At 42.4% G+C, this 16,109-nt stretch overlaps 1 protein-coding gene across 5 annotated transcripts in view; it reads left to right on the forward strand.

Moving 5' to 3' along the window:
• The window catches only part of LOC139749103 (uncharacterized), an 82,217-nt gene that overhangs the window by 15,946 nt on the left and 50,162 nt on the right, over positions 1–16,109 (forward strand). The gene's annotated exons all lie outside the window — the stretch shown is intronic.

Below are 16,109 nucleotides of genomic sequence, written 5' to 3' on the forward strand. Positions count from 1 at the left end.
AGGTTCTTAGCGATTTTTTTTTTCAAATAGGCGTTTTTTTCAGTAAAAATTTTATATTTTCAATTCCTTGGGGGAGAAGTTGTTCAATTACTACCACATTTCAGAAGTATTCACCTAAGTGTTTTTCTAAAAGATTACCCATACATCACTTATATTTTCAGCTTTAGATTTTTGTCTTTGTAAATGCGCGTTAATTAATACCTTATCTTTAATCTTTTTAGTTGGGGGGCTAAAGATTTTGGCTCAGAAAACCCATATTTTTGTAGAATTTTTTCCTCGCGGGTCCACAACTCTTCCGCACTACCCCACTAGGAATATCACACAAAAGGGTAAAAACGACCCATGTTAATGTACGGGCGTTTATCAGTGAAAAAAAAAAAAAAAATCAGAGGATCGTCACCCTGGGCATAATGAACACACCAGAGCAGGTGTTCACTGATCTCCTATCATGTTAATGTACAATATTTGTACAACGATGTAACAACATACCTTCATTATGAAATGTCGTATCAAAGATCAATCTACAACATCCTACAGTGGCATCTTATTTTCCTCCTTCATATTTAGTGAAGCGTAATAACGTAAACAACGTGCACTGTGTAACATGACGTGTGGGGTCACATACGTACGTACACTGAGGGTGCGTTGTGGGGTCACGTACGTACGTACACTGAGGGTGCGTTGTGGGGTCACGTACGTACGTACACTGAGGGTGCGTTGTGGGGTCACGTAGGTACAATGAGGGTGCGTTGTGGGGTCACGTACATACGTACACTGAGGGTGCGTTGTGGGGTCACGTACGTACGTACAGTGAGGGTGCGTCGTGGGTCACGTACGTAAGTACAGTGAGGGTGCGTTGTGGGGTCACGTACGTACGTACAGTGAGGGTGCGTTGTGGGGTCACGTACGTACGTACAGTGAGGGTGCGTTGTGGGGTCACGTACGTACGTACAGTGAGGGTGCGTTGTGGGGTTAAGTACGTACGTACAGTGAGGGTACGTTGTGGGGTCACGTACGTACGTACAGTGAGGGTGCGTTGTGGGGTCGCGTACGTAGGTACACTGAGGGTGCGTTGTGGGTTTAAGTACGTACGTACAGTGAGGGTGCGTTGTGGGGTCACGTACGTACGTACAGTGAGGGTGTGTTGTGGGTCGCGTACGTAGGTACAGTGAGGGTGTGTTGTGGGGTCACGTACGTACGTACAGTGAGGGTGCGTTGTGGGGTCACGTACGTACGTACAGTGAGGGTGCGTTGTGGGGTTAAGTACGTACGTACAGTGAGGGTACGTCGTGGGGTCACGTACGTAAGTACAGTGAGGGTGCGTTGTGGGGTCACGTACGTACGTACAGTGAGGGTGCGTTGTGGGGTCACGTACGTACGTACAGTGAGGGTGCGTTGTGGGGTCGCGTACGTAGGTACAGTGAGGGTGTGTTGTGGGGTCACGTACGTACGTACAGTGAGGGTGCGTTGTGGGGTCACGTACGTACGTACAGTGAGGGTGCGTTGTGGGGTTAAGTACGTACGTACAGTGAGGGTACGTCGTGGGGTCACGTACGTAAGTACAGTGAGGGTGCGTTGTGGGGTCACGTACGTACGTACAGTGAGGGTGCGTTGTGGGGTCACGTACGTAAGTACAGTGAGGGTACGTTGTGGGGTCACGTACGTACGTACAGTGAGGGTGCGTTGTAGGGTCACGTACGTAGGTACAGTGAGGGTGCGTTGTGGGGTCACGCACGTAGGTACAGTGAGGGTGCGTTGTGGGGTCACGTACGTAGGTACAGTGAGGGTGCGTTGTGGGGTCACGTACGTAAGTACAGTGAGGGTGCGTTGTGGGGTCACGCACGTACGTACAGTGAGGGTACGTTGTGGGGTCACGTACGTACGTACAGTGAGGGTACGTTGTGGGGTCACGTACGTACGTACAGTGAGGGTGCGTTGTGGGGTCACGTACGTACGTACAGTGAGGGTACGTCGTGGGGTCACGTACGTAAGTACAGTGAGGGTACGTCGTGGGGTCACGTACGTACGTACAGTGAGGGTGCGTTGTGGGGTCACGTACGTTGGTACAGTGAGGGTGTGTCATGGTCGTGCACTCATGCTTCCCAGGTGACGAAGGTGAACGTTCAAGATTGTCGTGTGGTGACGACAGATGCATTAGGGTAACGCTGACCACCTTAATGACACATGGGACTGGATAAGCCCACACCACCCACCTTACACCACACCACTGGACACATACGCACCAGCTTAGCGGGCGTGAGTGCTGCTCCCTAACCGGTGTGTGAGGTGCTCCACAAGTGTGCCATGTGAGGCGCAGGAGTCGCACACCATGACTAGGTCGGTCATGAGGTGATGTGGTGGTACACCAGCAGCACACATGCTCAACACCTCCGGACATGACGTACGTACACCACATTAATCCCCTAACCTAACCTAACCCGGTATTATCACACCCACCACATTGTTCTTCTCCCTTGACAACTGACCTCACCAAAATCACGCTGACCTCTACATATTAGACAACCCCACCCCCCCTCCCCCCGCTTCATGACCTGGCCCTAAAAACTACCGAACAACCTGATTTGTCTTCCTACTATGTTTCTCAGCTGTTACCCTGTACTGAACTGATGTGTTACCTGACACACGACCTGGCCATCATGCGACACTTTACTATTGATGAAGGTTCACACTACACACATACATACACATACACACACATACATATCCTTACACATACATATACATACACACACATATACATACACATACATTCCTATACACACATATACATACACATACATACCCATACACATATATACATACACATACATACATACGCATACATACCCATACACAGATATACATACTTATATACATACCCATACACACATATACATACACATACATACACATATATACATATATATGCACACATACATATACATACACATACACACACATACATGCACACACCCACACACACACACACACACACACACATATATATATATATATATATATATATATATATATATATATATATATATATATATATATATATATATATATATATATATATATATATATATATGTGTGTGTGTGTGTGTGTGTGTGTGTGTGTGTGTGTGTGTGTGTGTGTGTGTGTGGGTGTGTACATGTATGTATGTGTATGTATATGTATGTGTGTGTATATATATGTATATATGTGTATGTATGTGTATGTATATGTGTGTATGGGTATGTATATAAGTATGTATATCTGTGTATGGGTATGTATGCGTATGTATGTATGTGTATGTATATATGTGTATGGGTATATATATATATATATATATATATATATATATATATATATATATATATATATATATATTATCCCTGGGGATAGGGGATTAAGAATACTTCCCACGTATTCCCTGCGTGTCGTAGAAGGCGACTAAGAGGGGAGGGAGCGGGGGGCTGGAAATCCTCCCCTCTCATTTTTTTTTTTAATTTTCCAAAAGAAGGAACAGAGGGGGCCAGGTGAGGATATTCCAAAAAAGGCCCAGTCCTCTGTTCTTAACGCTACCTCGCTAACGCGGGAAATGGCAAATAGTTTAAAAGGAAAAAAAAAAAAAAAATATATATATATATATATATATATATATATATATATATATATATATATACATATATATATATATATATATATTTTTTTTTTTTTTTATACTTTGTCGCTGTCTCCCGCGTTTGCGAGGTAGCGCAAGGAAACAGACGAAAGAAATGGCCCAACCCCCCCCCCCCCCCCCATACACATGTACATACACACGTCCACACACGCAAATATACATACCTACACAGCTTTCCATGGTTTACCCCAGACGCTTCACATGCCTTGATTCAATCCACTGACAGCACGTCAACCCCTGTATACCACATGACTCCAATTCACTCTATTCCTTGCCCTCCTTTCACCCTCCTGCATGTTCAGGCCCCGATCACACAAAATCTTTTTCACTCCATCTTTCCACCTCCAATTTGGTCTCCCTCTTCTCCTCGTTCCCTCCACCTCCGACACATATATCCTCTTGGTCAATCTCTCCTCACTCATTCTCTCCATGTGCCCAAACCATTTCAAAACACCCTCTTCTGCTCTCTCAACCACGCTCTTTTTATTTCCACACATCTCTCTTACCCTTACGTTACTTACTCGATCAAACCACCTCACACCACACATTGTCCTCAAACATCTCATTTCCAGCACATCCATCCTCCTGCGCACATCTCTATCCATAGCCCACGCCTCGCAACCATACAACATTGTTGGAACCACTATTCCCTCAAACATACCCATTTTCGCTTTCCGAGATAATGTTCTCGACTTCCACACATTTTTCAAGGCTCCCAAAATTTTCGCCCCCTCCCCCACCCTATGATCCACTTCCGCTTCCATGGTTCCATCCGCTGACAGATCCACTCCCAGATATCTAAAACACTTCACTTCCTCCAGTTTTTCTCCATTCAAACTCACCTCCCAATTGACTTGACCCTCACCCCTACTGTACCTAATAACCTTGCTCTTATTCACATTTACTCTCAACTTTCTTCTTCCACACACTTTACCAAACTCAGTCACCAGCTTCTGCAGTTTCTCACATGAATCAGCCACCAGCGCTGTATCATCAGCGAACAACAACTGACTCACTTCCCAAGCTCTCTCATCCCCAACAGACTTCATACTTGCCCCTCTTTCCAAAACTCTTGCATTTACCTCCCTTACAACCCCATCCATAAACAAATTAAACAACCATGGAGACATCACACACCCCTGCCGCAAACCTACATTCACTGAGAACCAATCACTTTCCTCTCTTCCTACACGTACACATGCCTTACATCCTCGATAAAAACTTTTCACTGCTTCTAACAACTTGCCTCCCACACCATATATTCTTAATACCTTCCACAGAGCATCTCTATCAACTCTATCATATGCCTTCTCCAGATCCATAAATGCTACATACAAATCCATTTGCTTTTCTAAGTATTTCTCACATACATTCTTCAAAGCAAACACCTGATCCACACATCCTCTACCACTTCTGAAACCGCACTGCTCTTCCCCAATCTGATGCTCTGTACATGCCTTCACCCTCTCAATCAATACCCTCCCATATAATTTACCAGGAATACTCAACAAACTTATACCTCTGTAATTTGAGCACTCACTCTTATCCCCTTTGCCTTTGTACAATGGCACTATGCACGCATTCCGCCAATCCTCAGGCACCTCACCATGAGTCATACATACATTAAATAACCTTACCAACCAGTCAACAATACAGTCACCCCCTTTTTTAATAAATTCCACTGCAATACCATCCAAACCTGCTGCCTTGCCGGCTTTCATCTTCCGCAAAGCTTTTACTACCTCTTCTCTGTTTACCAAATCATTTTCCCTAACCCTCTCACTTTGCACACCACCTCGACCAAAACACCCTATATCTGCCACTCTGTCATCAGACACATTCAACAAACCTTCAAAATACTCATTCCATCTCCTTCTCACATCACCGCTACTTGTTATCACCTCCCCATTTGCGCCCTTCACTGAAGTTCCCATTTGCTCCCTTGTCTTACGCACCCTATTTACCTCCTTCCAGAACATCTTTTTATTCTCCCTAAAATTTACTGATAGTCTCTCACCCCAACTCTCATTTGCCCTTTTTTTCACCTCTTGCACCTTTCTCTTGACCTCCTGTCTCTTTCTTTTATACTTCTCCCACTCAATTGCATTTTTTCCCTGCAAAAATCGTCCAAATGCCTCTCTCTTCTCTTTCACTAATACTCTTACTTCTTCATCCCACCACTCACTACCCTTTCTAAACAGCCCACCTCCCACTCTTCTCATGCCACAAGCATCTTTTGCGCAATCCATCACTGATTCCCTAAATACATCCCATTCCTCCCCCACTCCCCTTACTTCCATTGTTCTCACCTTTTTCCATTCTGTACACAGTCTCTCCTGGTACTTTCCCACACAGGTCTCCTTCCCAAGCTCACTTACTCTCACCACCTTCTTCACCCCAACATTCACTCCTCTTTTCTGAAAACCCATACTAATCTTCACCTTAGCCTCCACAAGATAATGATCAGACATCCCTCCAGTTGCACCTCTCAGCACATTAACATCCAAAAGTCTCTCTTTCGCGCGCCTGTCAATTAACACGTAATCCAATAACGCTCTCTGGCCATCTCTCCTACTTACATAAGTATACTTATGTATATCTCGCTTTTTAAACCAGGTATTCCCAATCATCAGTCCTTTTTCAGCACATAAATCTACAAGCTCTTCACCATTTCCATTTACAACACTGAACACCCCATGCATACCAATTATTCCCTCAACTGCCACATTACTCACCTTTGCATTCAAATCACCCATCACTATAACCCGGTCTCGTGCATCAAAACCGCTAACACACTCATTTAGCTGCTCCCAAAACACTTGCCTCTCATGATCTTTCTTCTCATGCCCAGGTGCATATGCACCAATAATCACCCACCTCTCTCCATCAACTTTCAGTTTTACCCATATTAATCGAGAATTTACTTTCTTGCATTCTATCACATACTCCCACAACTCCTGTTTCAGGAGTATTGCTACTCCTTCCCTTGCTCTTGTCCTCTCACTAACCCCTGACTTCACTCCCCAGACATTTCCAAACCACTCTTCCCCTTTACCCTTGAGCTTCGTTTCACTCAGAGCCAAAACATCCAGGTTCCTTTCCTCAAACATACTACCTATCTCTCCTTTTTTCACATCTTGGTTACATCCACACACATTTAGGCATCCCACTCTGAGCCTTCGAGGAGGATGATCACTCCCCGCGTGACTCCTTCTTCTGTTTCCCATTTTAGAAAGTTAATACAAGGAGGGGAGGATTTCCGGCCCCCCGCTCCCGTCCCCTCTAGTCGCTTTCTACGACACGACTACGACTATATATATATATATATATATATATATATATAGTCAGTATTCTTCATACGTTCATGATCAAGCGAAAATCTTCACTGTTATTGGTATGTTTCCTAATTCAAACTTTAAAGTTCTATGAACATAAATTCTTGCACAATGAGACTGACTATGTTTATGATATTGCAAGACAATTTAGCTACGCTGAGACGTTTACTGATAAACGTACCTGGGCAGTGTAATGTTAGGAGAGACAAATTCATTAACAAAAACACTTTGGTTCTACCTTATCATACAGAATATTCTCATCCCACAAGTGATTTCAATTTTTATTTCAAATACGAAGAAATCATACGAAATTCTATGACGAAAGACAGTCCGTTCATGTCACGTAGAATCATGCGCGTATTCGATAACATGTGTACATACTGCCATAATGTGTATATTGGTCAACTGCTGCTGTTACAAATGCAAAAATATTATTCCCTCACAATGAATGTAGAACAAACAATACTTGTATAACGTAGGGTGTCATAATGTAAACTCCTCCCTCAATAAACTTACCAGTATTATGATAATACATGAAGGGATGTATGAATTAGAAAATATATCAACTAAATATCTAACACAAGTTGCTATAATTACCAGGTACAAGAGCAGGTCACCACCACCTTACCTAAGGTCGACCATTCCATGTTATTAAAGTCACTAGTTCCACAGTGTTCAGCTGGACTAACATCCAGTCTACCTTATTTCCTCCTGTTCATCTGGACTCTGTCTCGTACATAAAATGCTAGGCAATACAGTCGATACCTTGATTTGTTTTGAAAGGGTTTGCTCACATAACTGTTGCACATGTGTATGTAAATTACTGCAACACATACACATATATACATCGTGTGTGTGTGTGTGTGTGTGTGTGTGTGTGTGTGTGTGTGTGTGTGTGTGTGTGTGTGTGAGATTTCCCATTAATACTTTCCACTCGTGGGGCTCCATTTCTTGAACTTCCAGGATCCAGGCAGTCCTGGGTCCTGGAAGTGTACCCTCACCTCCCACTGTGTCAGGCAGTCCTGGATCCTGGAAGTGTACCCTTACCTCCCACTGTGTCAGGCAGTCCTGGATCCTGGAAGTGTACCCTTACCTCCCACTGTGTCAGGCAGTCCTGGATCCTGGAAGTGTACCCTTACCTCCCAATGTGTCAGGCAGTCCTGGATCCTGGAAGTGTACCCTCACCTCCCACTGTGTCAGGCAGTCCTGGATCCTGGAAGTGTACCCTCACCTCCCAATGTGTCAGGCAGTCCTGGATCCTGGAAGTGTACCCTCACCTCCCACTGTGTCAGGCAGTCCTGGATCCTGGAAGTGTACCCTCACCTCCCACTGTGTCAGGCAGTCCTGGATCCTGGAAGTGTACCCTCACCTCCCACTGTGTCAGGCAGTCCTGGATCCTGGAAGTGTACCCTCACCTCCCACTGTGTCAGGCAGTCCTGGATCCTGGAAGTGTACCCTCACCTCCCACTGTGTCAGGCAGTCCTGGATCCTGGAAGTGTACCCTCACCTCCCACTGTGTCAGGCAGTCCTGGATCCTGGAAGTGTACCCTCACCTCCCACTGTGTCAGGCAGTCCTTGACCCAGACAAACAGTCTAACTTGGTCGACTATTTCGTCCAGGGTCGCGAGTATCGCCGGCGGACTGGCTGGCTGGAAAACCTTCTTTCCATGCACGGAAACACCGAGAACTAAGTTATGTGCGCACACACACCTGAGATCTTGCCAGTACCCGACCTGACCCGTGGTTAGGTAACCCCAGCCACACTTCCTATACCTGGAGGCAGTCTGACATATGTCTTGACTTTATTTTTGTATAATTCTTTTCATTTTACATATTTCTTAACCTTAATATATAGAAATTTGTTCATTCTACATATTTCTTAACCATATCGAATATTTTTTTTTCATTTTTCATATATCTTACCATATTATATAGAATTTTGTTCATTTTACATATTTCTTAACCTTATTACATATAATTTTGTTCATTTTACATATTTCTTAACCTTATTACATATAATTTTGTTCATTTTACATATTTTATAACATTATCAAGAGTGATGCGTTGATCAACGTGTCTTACATGTAGGGAAACATGAACTTCCCTACACGTCATGACAATAATATTCAACAACAATTGTAACATTGTTCTTAAATGTACTATTTATGTTCAACGCATCACTGTCGCATTGTCTCGCTAGTGCATAATCTTAATGTATGTAATTGAAGGCTAGTCATCAATATTATATGTAATAAGGTTCCGAAATATGCAAAAGGAACAAAATTATATGTAACATGCTTAAAAAATAAGTAAAATGAACAAAATTATATGTAACATGCTTGAGAAATAAGTAAAATGAACAAAATTATATGTAACATGCTTAAGAAATATGTAAAATGAACAAAATTATATGTAACATGGTTAAGAAATATGTAAAATGAACAAAATCATATGTAACATGCTTAAGAAATATGTAAAATGAACAAAATTATATGTAACATGCTTAAGAAATATGTAAAATGAACAAAATTATATGTAACATGCTTAAGAAATATGTAAAATGAACAAAATTATATGTAACATGCTTAAGAAATATGTTAAAATGAACAAATTTATATGTAACATGCTTAAGAAATATGTAAAATGAACAAAATTATATGTAACATGCTTAAGAAATATGTAAAATGAACAAAATTATATGTAACATGCTAAAGAAATATGTAAAATGAACAAAATCATATATAACATGCTTAAGAAATGTGTAAAATGAACAAAATTATATGTAACATGCTTAAGAAATATGTAAAATGAACAAAATTATATGTAACATGCTTAAGAAATATGTAAAATGAACAAAATCATATATAACATGCTTAAGAAATGTGTAAAATGAACAAAATTATATGTAACATGCTTAAGAAATATGTAAAATGAACAAAATTATATGTAACATGCTTAAGAAATATGTACAATGAACAAAATCATATATAACATGCTTAAGAAATATGTAAAATGAACAAAATTATATGTAACATGCTTAAGAAATATGTAAAATGAACAAAATTATATGTAACATGCTTAAGAAATATGTAAAATGAACAAAATTATATGTAACATGCTTAAGAAAAATGTACAATGAACAAAATCATATATAACAGGCTTAAGAAATGTGTAAAATGAACAAAATTCTATATAATAAGGTTAAGACATATGTCAAACTGCCCCCAAGTGTAAGAAGAGTGGTTGGGGTTATTTAACCACTGGGCAGGGCTGGTGTCATAAGGGGTCAGGTGACGGGTCAGGTCGGGTACGGACAACACCTCACATCATGCTTCTCTCTGTCTCTGAAGTCATTTCAATTGAGGAGGAATCGTATCAGAACTCAATGTCTCCCTGAAGTGGAACTTTAACCTTCGTCTGTTTCCTGGCGTTACCTCGCTACCCGGGAACCAGCGACCAAGTATATATATATATATATATATATATATATATATATATATATATATATATATATATATATATATATATCCCTGGGGATAGGGGAGAAAGAATAGTTCTCACGTGGTCCCTGCGTGTCGTAGAAGGCGACTAAAAGGGAAGGGAGCGGGGGGCTGGAAATCCTCCCCTCTCGTTTTTTAATTTTCCAAAAGAAGGAACAGAGAAGGGGGCCAGGTGAGGATATTCCCTCAAAGGCTCAGTCCTCTGTTCCTAACGCTACCTCGCTAACGCGGGAAATGGCGAATAGTATGAAAAAAAAAAAAAAAAAAATATATATATATATATATATATATATATATATATATATATATATATATATATATATATATATATATATATATATATTTATATATATGTAAGGCATGTGTACGTGTAGGAAGAGAGGAAAGTGATTGGTTCTCAGTGAATGTAGGTTTGCGGCAGGGGTGTGTGATGTCTCCATGGTTGTTTAATTTGTTTATGGATGGGGTTGTTAGGGAGGTGAATGCAAGAGTTTTGGAAAGAGGGGCAAGTATGAAGTCTGTTGTGGATGAGAGAGCTTGGGAAGTGAATCAGTTGTTGTTCGCTGATGATACAGCGCTGGTGGCTGATTCATGTGAGAAACTGCAAAAGCTGGTGACTGAGTTTGGTAAAGTGTGTGAAAGAAGAAAGTTAAGAGTAAATGTGAATAAGAGCAAGGTTATTAGGTACAGTAGGGTTGAGGGTCAAGTCAATTGGGAGGTAAGTTTGAATGGAGAAAAACTGGAGGAAGTAAAGTGTTTTAGATATATGGGAGTGGATCTGGCAGCGGATGGACCCATGGAAGCGGCAGTGGATCATAGGGTGTGGGGGGGGGGGGGGGGGGCGTATATCAAAAGCGCGGATTCGAGAAAGTGACCGCGTTCGAAACTCACCCTTAAAGTACTATCAAATGCGCGGCAAGGTTAATCCGTTCACTCGCTGTGTCATTGAATCATTCGGTGTGTCATAATGCTTCACACTGTTCACCGAGACCACCGCGAGTGTCTGTCTCGATGGTTTCCTGTTCACAGTGCTGAAGCCCACGGTGCTCAGTCTGAACCTGACACTCAATCCTGTGTTGTCATAACTTTCAGCCTAACCTAACCTAACCTAACCTAACCTAACCTAACCTAACCTTTCATAAAGGACTGCAAGGACAAGCCTGTACTAAGGTGCAAGAAGAATATACTTACAAGGACAAGCCTATACTTACTCAACAAATATATAATTTTTCCTGCTTAAAAGTCCTACTTCCACCTCCCCGTGGTAAGCAGGGGGCAACAGATGATATCATCTGGCTAACGGAAGACGTGAACGATCGTTAATGAACGTATAAACAATCAGACTTAGAGGTGAGTGATAAAACGCGCTTTTGACTTAATATTCTGCCGCGCTTTTGATAGCAATATATCAGCAACGTTTGCCGCGCTTTTGATATGCCAATCCGCGCTTTCGTAAAACGCCGGGTGGGGGAGGGGGAGAAAATCCTGGGAGCCTTGAAGAATGTGTGGAAGTCTAGAACATTATCTCGGAAAGCAAAAATGGGTATGTTTGAAGGAATAGTGGTTCCAACAATGTTGTATGGTTGCGAGGCGTGGGCTATGGATAGAGTTGTGCGCAGGAGGATGGATGTGCTGGAAATGAGATGTTTGAGGACAAGGTGTGGTGTGAGGTGGTTTGATCGAGTAAGTAACGTAAGGGTAAGAGAGATGTGTGGAAATAAAAAGAGCGTGGTTGAGAGAGCAGAAGAGGGTGTTTTGAAATGGTTTGGGCACATGGAGAGAATGAGTGAGGAAAGATTGACCAAGAGGATATATGTGTCGGAGGTGGAGGGAACGAGGAGAAGTGGGAGACCAAATTGGAGGTGGAAAGATGGAGTGAAAAAGATTTTGTGTGATTGGGGCCTGAACATGCAGGAGGGTGAAAGGAGGGCAAGGAATAGAGTGAATTGGATCGATGTGGTATACCGGGGTTGACGTGCTGTCAGTGGATTGAATCAGGGCATGTGAAGCGTCTGGGGTAAATCATGGAAAGCTGTGTAGGTATGTATATTTGCGTGTGTGGACGTATGTATATACATGTGTATGGGGGTGGGTTGGGCCATTTCTTTCGTCTGTTTCCTTGCGCTACCTCGCAAACGCGGGAGACAGCGGCAAAAAAAAAAAAAAAAAAAAAAAAAAAAATATATATATATATATATATATATATATATATATGGAAGTCGAGAACATTATATCGGAAAGCAAAAATGGCTATGTTTGAAGGAACAGTGGTTCCAACAATGTTATATGGTTGCGAGTCGTGGGCTATAGATAGAATTGTGCGGGGAAGGGTGGATGTGTTGGACATGAGATGTTTGAGGACAATATGTGGTTTGATCGAGTAAGTAATGAAAGGGTAAGAGAGATGTTTGGTAATAAAAAGAGTGTGGTTGAGAGAGTAGAAGAGGGTGTTTTGAAATGGTTTGGTCACATGGAGAGAATGAGTGAGGAAAGATTGACCAAGAAGATAAATGTGTCAGAGGTGGAGGGAACGAGGAGAAGTGGGAGACCAAATTGAAGGTGGAAAGATGGAGTGAAAAAGATTTTGAGTGATCGGGGCCTGAACATGCAAGAGGGTGAAAGGCGGGCAAGGAATAGAGTGAACTGGACCGATGTGGTATACCGGGGTCGACGTGCTGTCAATGGATTGAACCAGGGCATGTGAAGCGTCTGGGGTAAACCATGGAAAGTTCTGTGGGGCCTGTATGTGGAAAGGGAGCTGTGGTTTCGGTGCATTATACATGACAGCTAGAGACTGAGTGTGAACGAATGTGGCCTTTGTTGTCTTTTACCTAGCGCTACCTCGTGCACATGCGGGGGGAGGGTTTTTTTTTATTTCATGTGTGGCGGGGTGGCGATGGGAATGAATAAAGGCAGCCAGTATGAATTATGTACATATGTATATATGTATATGTCTGTGTTTGTATATATATGTATACGTTGAGATGAATAGGTATGTATATATGCGTGTGTGGACGTGTATGTATATACATGTGCATGTGGGTGGGTTGGGCCATTCTTTCGTCTGTTTCCTTGCGCTACCTCGCTGACGCGGGAGACAGCGACAAAGCAATATATATATATATATATATATATATATATATATATATATATATATATTATATATATATATATATATATATATATATATATTATCCTATTATGTGGCTGGTGTTGTGGCTGTAGTATTTGTCATTCAGTTCCTCACAAGCCTCTACGTCACCGTGTATTACCCTTCCCGCTGCGGGAAGCCATGTCAGCTGCTTCCTGAACTCATAATTCACTCCGGATTGATTCATGCAAAATTTTGGATCGTCTTGCAGAGGATCGATACTGTGGTGAAAGCTTGTGTGTCCCTCCGTCTCTGTCCTCCTATACACGTGTCTTGCTGTGGTATGTTGGCTGGCTGCCTGGGTGACTACCACCTCACCAGCCATTGTTCTGCCTCCACTACAGTACCCACTCCCTCCCAGTGTACACACCAACACTACAGTACCCACTCCCTCCCAGTGTACACACCAACACTACAGTACCCACTCCCTCCCAGTGTACACACCAACACTACAGTACCCACTCCCTCCCAGTGTACACACCAACACTACAGTACCCACTCCCTCCCAGTGTACACATTAACACTACAGTACCCACTCCCTCCCAGTGTACACACCAACACTACAGTACCCACTCCCTCCCAGTGTACACACAGCCCACATCATCAAGTACAGAGAGTGGATGTCACGGTCTATCTTACTGACGACCAACCAACCTCACCTTTCGTCAACCACACCACACAACCCTGACACACGTCACACACCTCTGGTTCCCAACATGAATTTATGAATACATTTACTGTTGTCATTCCTGAACGAACAGCCATTTAGGATTATTATTGTTCATTACTATGCTTGTGCTCACTCCTCACGATCTGTTCTGTTGTTAAAGAAATAAAGCGTTTGAAGTTAACTCCGTCACCAGACAACTTCTATGCCGGGAAGTTAGAGGAATGTACAGAGGAAATTTGCTCTTCATTACTTTATATATATTCAGTAAATCTCTGAACTGTTTTCGTCGCTGAATATTGGAAAACAATTAACGTTCTTCCCATTTTGAAGAAGGAGGATAAGTCGGATACACTATACACCTGTCAAGTTCAACATCTGTTGTGGGGAAATTTTCTAAAGTTAATAATGGCAAACAGAACCAGAAAGCATGTGGAGAATCATGGTTTGAATATGGACACACAGCAAGGGTTTACTAAAGGAAAATCATGCATTAACAACTTAAATAAATTTTTTTAAAAAGGTTTTTGAAACTGTGGATGACGGCAGTAGTTATGATATTTGGGTTCTAGTAAAGCTTTTGGTAAGGTGTCGTATCAACGACTGCTGATGAAAGTGGAGGCTCGTGGTATCAAGGGGAAGGTATTAAACTGGATCAGGGAGTGGCTCACAGACAGGAAGGAGAGGGTATGTATAGGTGGGTCCTCGTCGGGTTGGGGCGATGTGATCAGTGGAGTGCGGCAGGGGTCGGTGCTGGGACCTCTTGTTTTCATTATTCATATAAACTATTTGGACAGTGGAACCATAACTAACTTGAGTAAGTCTGCCGACGATACAAAAATAGAAAATGTTATTAACTCGCCAAGTGATGCAGTGAAGTTACAGGAGATGGATAAACTGTCTCTGTGGGCGAGGAAGTGGCAAATGGATTTCATATTAAATAAATGTTAAGACACTGAGTGTAGGGAAGGAGGGGTCGGGGGGGGGGGGGCAACACAAACTACCATTTATATGATAGACTCGTAGGGAAATCAGACTGTGAGAAGGATTGAGGAGTATTAATAAGTAAAGACCTCAAACCAAGGCAACAGTGTATCAAGGATAAAAACAAGGCAAATAAAAATGTTGGTATTTATCATAAGTAACAAAACCTGTAATGTAATATCAAAGCTTTATCATGCATTAGTTTGACCTCATGTGGACTAAGCTGTGCAGTCTTGGTCGCCTTACCATCAGGTAGATATAGACAGATTGGAGAGGAGGCAGAGAAGTTTGACTAGAATGATGCTAGGAATTAGCAAGAAAGGCTTGCTAGACTGAATTTTCATTCACTAAAAGCAGGAAGGCCAGAGAGGATATGACAGAGGTGCACCAATGGATGACACGTCTAAATAAAAGGGTAAAACTGGCAATGTTCTCAGGACAGCCAAGCAGGTTAGAACTCACAATAATGGCTTCAAGACAGAACCATTTAGGTTCAGATGGGATGTGGGGAAGCACTGGTTTGGCAGTAGGATGGTGGTAGATCTGTGGAATAGCTTGCCACATGCAGTGGTCGGGGCTGGAAACTCTGAATCAAGAATAGACTGGATAGATGTATGGAGCTCCGTGGGTGGGGTGGCTGTAGGAAAGACCCGCCTAGTGTGGGCCAGGAGGCCTTCTGTGTGATGTTCAGTATGTTGTTATGTTGTTATGTTGTATAGTGATCTTGTACAGGGTGTAGGGAGCGATGGTCTGTGTACTCGCCTTACTGCAGGGTTGTGGCAGCACACACACAATACTGACCCC

This window comes from Panulirus ornatus, chromosome 6 (assembly GCF_036320965.1).
Source record: "Panulirus ornatus isolate Po-2019 chromosome 6, ASM3632096v1, whole genome shotgun sequence".
Taxonomy (NCBI): domain Eukaryota; kingdom Metazoa; phylum Arthropoda; class Malacostraca; order Decapoda; family Palinuridae; genus Panulirus; species Panulirus ornatus.